Genomic DNA, 8419 nt, shown 5'->3' with positions numbered 1-8419 from the left:
GAATGGGATTACTATCAACACATCTAACTCTTTATTAATGTTTTATTTACAACTTGTTCATCCCACATTCCATAAAGAGTAAGTTGTTCTTCGGCTGTTTATCAGCATAAATCGTTCTTTGAGTACAAACTAAAGACTTACAAGCTCTATTTCCTATTCTTTTCTTCAAACATTCCTCCTAGTCTGTGTGTCTGGTCTCAGTAGTGTTGGTTTTCAAAAGGATTCCTCTCATTTGTCTACCACTGAGAACTTGTGTTTTGAATCTAGACATTTGATTCAGGTTTTTGATCAAATTTTGGTTTCTCGTTTTGCAAAACAGCTTCCTCAATTTGCCACCTTGCCCTCATATTCAGGTTGAAAAATGTCTAATCTGGGTCCCATCCCAAAGTCTACCAAGGGTTTCCAGAGCCTGTCTGCCTTCCTGAGGGTCCTGCCGTTACCGCCATCTCACTGAATCTGCGGTCTCTCGTGGACTTCACCTGGTTTTAGAATAAGTTACAGAGTGGGGTTTTTTGAGGTTTCTAACTTGAATTTTTGATTCCTAAATGGTTACCTAGACCCTGGGAGCCTTATATTCTTATCTCAGGAAGAGTCATTTCCATCCATAGATATATGTATGCTTTCAAAGAAACTCCCTATGAAACTCCATTTTGGTGCCAGCCTATGTGAATTTACTCCAAGGTTTGTATCCTGATACCTTAGTAATACTTGACCTCCAATAACCCACATATTTCAGATAAGCATCAGTGTTTTGGACTAAATTCAATAACAATGTTTAAGAAACTTAGCTAGTACCAATGGTCAAATAGAGAAACTCACCAATGTGATGTTTAGCTGGCATATGCAAAATGTGCAGGTCAAATATATTTTGTGGAAGCATCAGTTAAGTTTTTATGCTAAGAATTAGTATCCTTGATTAAGGCAAGCCATTTCCTAAATAAACATTATACAAAGAAACAACCCAGCTGTTTCAATACATTGGTATTTTCTTATGCATGCCTTTAAAACTTTTAGGGAAAACATTTATTTTTTTTTCTTTATTTCAACGCACAATCTCATTCCTGGAGCATATTTCAGGAAAAGTTCTCAGCCATTATTAGGCTGAACTTAAACAAAGCTGTAAGAATGGACCTGGAAATAAATGTGTACACTTTGTTGTTGTTGTTTGTAATATATTTCTATTGATTTCAGAGACGAAGGGGGAGGGAGAGAGAGATAGAAACATCATGGATGAGAGAGAATCATTGATTGGCTGTCTCTTACAAGACCCCCATTGGGGATGCAGCCCACAACCCATGCATGTGCCCTGACCAGGAATTGAACCATGACCTCCTGGTTCATACTAGTAGGTCGACACTCAAGCAATGAAACATGCTGAAACATGTTTTAATAAAGCTTGAGACTTCCCATGGATTTAGTAGGATCGTGAAATTATCCCAGAAAGAAGAGACTCATTCATTCCTAAAGACCCCTGCCCCCTTCTCATTTTGTCACTCACAGGCTCTCTTGGTGGGCCACGTGACTCAATATGTCTCCTACTGACAGCTGTTCTCCTTCACCCTCTCACTTCAACTTACTACAGTAACACCTTCACCTGGGATTTCACAACAAACTTACTAATGCTCATTCTTCCTACTGGACTGCTGTTCTCACAACTACACAGGCCCTCATTTCACCCACCTTCACATCTAAAGTCAAGTGCTGCACATCCCTGGCCATCCTGTTTGATATCTCCTGTAGGAAACAGCCACTAGTCTGAACCGCCCAAACACATTCACCTCTTTTGTGTCTCCAGTTCTCAATTGTTAACATGATTGATTTTGCTTACTAGACTGAAAATTTCTTCTGTGCAGAAGCCAGGTATAACTCACTTGTTTTTTATGGCCCAAACTGCTGAGATCTCAGAAGTTCAACCAGTATACTAATAGGACAATATGTTGAATAAATGAAAGAAAATAAACCTCTTTAAAAACAATAGTTTCTGAGCTGTAGGATTGAGAAAATATGCAATGAATGCAGGTAGATAGATATATAGTAAAAGAGATTGACTTCACCTTCTTAGATGAAAGAAAGATGTCTGAATGCACACTGGCAGATCAATTATAGATGTAAGAACTCACAATGACCAGCTGTGGTGTGTTAATATGTGTTTAAGGTATTTGCAGACCTTGGACAGACTGGGCTAACTGAAACAGGCGTGGGGTTTGAAGAATAATAAAGCTGCAGTGAGATGAGCAATAGAGGAAACTGTGCTATGATAACTGGGGTGATCTGATGACATTTATTTATGCATCTCCCTGGCTGGTGCAGAATCTAGCTCTGAGTTTCCTAGCAACAGTAATGTGTACATGTGAATATGTCCATGTAAATAGCAGATGCAATGAATAAAGTTTCCATTCACTCATTGGGATGACAGCTTGAATTTTCAGACCTTGTTGATACTCAACCAGTATGTTTCAAAACTGTTTCAAAGGAACCTTGGTCCGGTAGACAACACTATACAAAACTTCACAAAGGAGTTACTGAATTACCTGAAGTGACTGTGACATGTGCACAGTTGTGGAAGTCAAGTGTTACTACGGTCTATGTATTTTACCAATTTTTGGGGGGGGAGGGGAGAAAAGGGGATGGTGCAGAATTTGGAAGGTTTGTGGAAGCAATCTATCTTCCCCCAAATATCTAAGATAAGGAAAACACAGATCAACAAAGGAATTCTTTTCCTTTTCATTTTGAAAAAAAGTATTGAAAATTTGTCCTAAAATTATTTTTTACTTTGGAGGTTTGCATGGTCTATCCTGCAACATTCACTCTGTAATGTGTCATTACACTTATTAAGGCCCTTGGGTCGTGGTATCTATTGGCACCCAGACTCCATAATAATTCTTAACTATGAGAGCCAAGTGTGATTTGCATGTGTGCCGTGCCCTGAGAATTTGTGTTGAATGAATACTCATTTTGTTTGAGTAGGTTTGTGAAAGCCATTCTAACACAAAAGCAAAGGCTTTCATAAGGGTTTTAATTAATGATCAGGAGTGGCTGTTGGGTGAGGGGTGGGCAAAGATGGGGGGGGATTCTGACTCAATAAATACAGGATATAGCTCCTCAGCTAGAAAGCCATCCCTTATATGAAAATGCCCAAATCTGTTCCATCTACAGGGAAGAAAATTTGGGTAATTTGAAATCATTTGTAACTTCACTGAATTATGGCTGAGCTCTCTTCTCCTGAAGCAACACGTAATTTCCCACATCTAGCACCACAGTGCTCGTCAAATTGCCCACTGCTGAAATGAGACAACAAACCTCTTCATATTCTAAATTGCCACATTATTTCTTCAAAAATAAATAAAACCCTTTCCAGAAACAAAAAAGACTTTGCAAAATTGTGCTCAATCACTAGAGCAAATGGCTTTACCTTCAGAAGGATATTTTTTCCACCTAGAATGAAATCTTATTATTTTTTTTCTTTCTGCATAGGCACAGACAAAAATCATTGACACAGTCCAAAAACGTGTACTAAGTCATCATGTTCTGTGGCTGTAAATATTTTGCTCATTGTAAAAGAAAAATTATTAAATAATTTGTAGGTAGATTTAACCAAAGTTTCAAGACATTAAAAAGAATAAATAGCATTCACATCCAGGGGAAACAAATCTCATTTTACCCAAATTCTACATTTCACAATTTTAGAGGCAATTTTAAAGAAAGCATCTGGTTTATTTTATCAATGTAACCCACCTGTATTTATGTGTGTGTATTTTAACATTTAAATATCTTATATAATAAAAGCCTAATATGTTAAGTGTCCAGTTGACTGGTTGGCCGTTCAACCAAAGCGTAATATGCTAACGATATGCTTCGGCCACTCAACCGCTCGCTATGATGTGCACTGACCACCAGGGGGCAGACAGTCGACCGGTCAACCAGTTGCTATGATGTGCACTGACCACCAGGGGCAGATGCTCCAACTGGTAGGTTAGCTTGCTGCTGGGGTCTGGCTGATCGGGACTGAGCGAGATGGGCTGGACACACCCTGGAGCCCTCCTGTGGTCCCTCCCCAGCTGGCCAACCTCCCGTGTCTCTCCCCAGATCATGCACCGGTGTGGTCCCTTGGCCTGGCCTGCACCTTCTCGCAATCCGGGACCCTTCAGGGGATGTCAGAGAGCCAATTTCGGCCTAATCCCACAGGCCAGGCTGAGGGACCTCACTGGTGCATGAATTCGTGCACTGGGCCTCTGGTATATATATATAATTGAGGCCCTGAACAAATGGCTCAGTTGGTTAGAGCATAGTTCTGGTACACAAAAAGGTTGCTGGTTCAATTCACACCCAGGCAGGTCACATATCTATGCTGTGTGTCAATTCCTGGTCAGGGAACATACAGGAAGGAGGCAACCCCTGAACATTTCTCTTTAAAATCAAGCTTAAATTTAAAAAAAAATATATATATATATATATATATATACCCACATGTGAGGATATTACATGTAATTGAAAAAGTGTAACAGTTTATTGGGAACAAATAAGAGGAAATTATGAAAGAAAATAGAAGAAAAAAACCTGACATTTTACCATTCAGTGTCAATAACATATTGGTTATTTTTTTACACAATTATCTTTTTAATTATGTTAATTCCTCCAATACAAAAACATGGTATATGCTTCCACTTGTTTGTATAGTCCATACTACCCAAAGTAATCTATAGACTTAATGCAATTCCTATTAAAATACCATCTGCATATTTCCCAGATCTGGAACAAATATTCCATAAAATTATATGGAACCAAAAAAGAGCCTGAATCGTAGCAGCAATTTGAGAAAGAAGAACAAAGTTGGAGGGATCACAATACCAGATATCAAGTTACACTACAAAGCCAATGTAATCAAAACAGCCTGATACTGGCACAGGAACAGGCATATAGATCAATTTCGCCAGAAATTGACCCACACCATTATGGGCAATTAATATTTGACAAAGGACTTAAGAACATACAATGGAGCCAAGACACTCTCTTCCATAAATGGTGTTGGCAAAATTGGACAGGTACATGCGAAAAAATGAAACTAGACCACCAACTTACACCATATACAAGAATAAACTCAAAATGAGTAATAAACTTAAATGTAAGTTGCAAAACCATAAAAATCCTAGAAGAAAATATAGACAATAAAATCTCAGACATCTCACATAGCAGAATTTTCTCCATTACATCACCTAGGGCAAGAGAAACAAAGGAAAAAATAAACAAATGGGACTACGCCAAACTAAAAAGCTTCTCACAGCAAAAGATACCATCCTCATAATGCAACTGATAAGGGGTTAATTTCCAAAATATATAAAGAACTCATACAACTCAACAAGAGGAAGATAAACAATCCAATTAAAAAATGGACAAAGAATCTGAGTAGACACTTCTCCAAAGAAGACATACAGCCCTTGCCGGTTTGGCTCAGTGAATAGAGCGTCGGCCTGTGGACTGAAAGGTTCCAGATTCAATTCTGGTCAACGGCACATGCCGGGTGTTGTGGGTTCAATCCCTAGTGGGGGGCATGCAGGAGGCAGCCGATCAATTATTCTCTCTCATTATTGACGTTTCTATCTCTCTCCCTCTCCCTTCCTCTCTAAAATCAATAAAAATATTTTTTAAAAAAAGAAGACAATACAGATGACCAATAGACATATGAAAAAATGATCAACATCACTGATCATCAGAGAGATGCAAATTAAAACAGCAATGAGGCATCACCTCACACCTGTCACAATGGCTACCATCAAAAAATCAACAAACAACAAATCTGGTGAAGACGTGAAAAAAAGGGAACCCTAGTGCACTGCTGGTGGGAATGCAGACTGGTACAGCCTCTGTGGAAAACAGTATAGAGTTTCCTCAAAAAGTTAAAAATAGAACTGCCATTTGACCCAGTAATCATACTTCTGGGAGTATATCCTAAGAATCCCAAGATACCAATTAGAAAGAATGTATGCACCCTATGTTCATAGCAGCGCAATTTATAATAGCTAAAATCTGGAAACAGTCCAAATGCCCATCAGGGGATGAGTAGGTAAAAAGCTGTGGTACATTTACACCATGGAATACTATGCAGCTATAAAAAAGGGATCTCTTACCTTTTGAGACAGCATTGAGGGACCTGGAGAGTATTATGCTAAGTGAAATAAGCCAGTCAGAGGAAGACAAATAGCACATGATCTTACTCATAAGTAAAATCAAATGAACAAAGTAAACTGATGAATAAAATAGATCCAGAAACACAGAAGCTTGGAACAGACTGTTGAATCTCAGAGGGAAGGCAAAGGTGGGTGGGTAGGTGGGAAGAGATCAATCAAAGAACTTGAATGTATATATGCATATCCCATGGACACAGACAATAGTGTGGTGAAGGCCTGGGGTGGGGGGTGGGAGGGGACCTAGAAGGGGTCAATGGAGAAAAAAGGGGACATATGTAATACTTTAAACAATAAAGAATTTTTTAAATGGTATGGTTAATTTTCTTGTGTATATGAGTATATATACACACACATATGTAAAGATTTCACCTTAAAAAATTATTGAGTTACATTTACAGACTGATATCACATAGTCACAAATTACACTTTACAAACATTGTGCTATTTTACTTTTCTAAGAGCAATATGTGAGAATGTACATTTGACCAGAAGCTGGTTTATCCAAAAATCTTGTAGGATGAGAGTATCATGAAGATTCAGGCAGGTGCTGTGTACCACATGGTCTCCAGCAGAGATTCATTATACTGTAAGTCTACATGCGTGTTTTGTTTGTATGAGGATTTTTCAGGTGGAGAAAACACAAAAGCCAAAGCCTTGTGTTCTATAGATTTTTGTCCTGCTGTAAATTACAAATTACTTTCTCCACTTCTGCCTCTGACTGTCATCCTTGTCTACTGCTAAAGGTCAGGCAACCAACACTGACCATTTTTGACAGTAAGACCACTGGGCCTCAGAAATACCTGTGACAATGATTTAAAGGTAACATAACCACTGCCACATAGTTTTAGTTACTGTGCTAACTTCTTGAGTAAACATACTGCTTAACAAAAGTCAGTGATGTTATCTTTTAAATTTCTTGATAACAATAAATACAATTATTTTCAAAGACATTACACAATTGGCCCAAAAAACTTGCAGTAGTTTGGACCACATTTTTGCTAATATCATGAGAAATTGTGCAAAATTTATGAGAAACTAATTTAGTCTTGAACATAAATTTTTTGGTGGTGAGAAAAAGCTATTTATTATGCATGTTTATGACTGTTTTCTCCTTTCCCTATAAAACCTAAGAGTGCTGTGCTTCATACATTAACTTCTGACTGTATGGTTTACAGAACAGTGGGGACCACTGTGAATTTCTCTAGACATGCTCGGTACAGTGTGAATATGAACATTTTATTTATAATACAATGAAAATTTGGATTAACATTTTAAACTTGTCTCTTAGGCACCCCACTTTACAATTTAATACAATTCCATTCACTTGATAACATTTTGGGGATTTGAGCCTGCAAGAAACATTTTTGTGTTTTAGATTAAACATATATATCTCCAATAGCAAAACTAAATATTTTGAGCCATATATAAAACTCCATCTTTCTGGCCTCCACGTGAGATGCATTCTTAACCATAGAGACACTGAGATCCTTGCACCAATTGGGTGGCAATGCCACTTTGCATGATGCTGTTTCCATCACCCTAAATCTCCTCTGATTAAGGCACTCATCATCCTAGACTAAGTACATGGCACCATAGATAGACCTGATATGAAAGAAAAATTCCTGTGCTTCAGAGACGATTTCCAATCTACCATCCCTTAACCCTGTCCCCATCATTTACCCAACCTCGACAGATCCATTACTCATAATTTAAATATACATCCACTATTCTCTCATGAAGGAGAAAACAAATCATTTGTTTTTCTTGGTGATTAGAGAAGATTGATGTTGAGTGTATGGAGGAAGGGTGGTTTGGAGTTAGTGGTATTCCAGAAATGAGGAGAACTAAGGGGGTTAGTTATGCAAGGAAGACAGGAAGACCTTCAGAGTGGGGGAAGAGACAAGAAAGCAGCTGAGGTGTGATGGGTAAGTCTAGAAACAGTCTCTAGACCGTTGCCCCTGGGATTAAACACCAGTGTCCTCAAGACCCCATCTAGAAGATTGAGAATGCCTCACTTGGCAGTTTGTGGCAATCACTCTATCAGATAGTATAAGTGAAAATCTTTGGTAAACTACAGAGCGACATAGATAAAAATATTACTTTGCAGGTGAGAGCGAAAAAAATGCATGATGAAATTGAAAGAGGAGGCCTGACCTGCTTTGTTTTTCTCACAATATTGTCCAATTTTGTTTTGACAAAAAAGAAATTGTATTTGTATTCTATTTCCTGTTGTC

The sequence above is a fragment of the Myotis lucifugus genome, unplaced genomic scaffold (genome assembly GCF_000147115.1).
Source record: "Myotis lucifugus unplaced genomic scaffold, Myoluc2.0 scaffold_530, whole genome shotgun sequence".
Classification (NCBI taxonomy): Eukaryota; Metazoa; Chordata; class Mammalia; order Chiroptera; family Vespertilionidae; genus Myotis; species Myotis lucifugus.
This window is presented reverse-complemented; position numbering follows the sequence as displayed.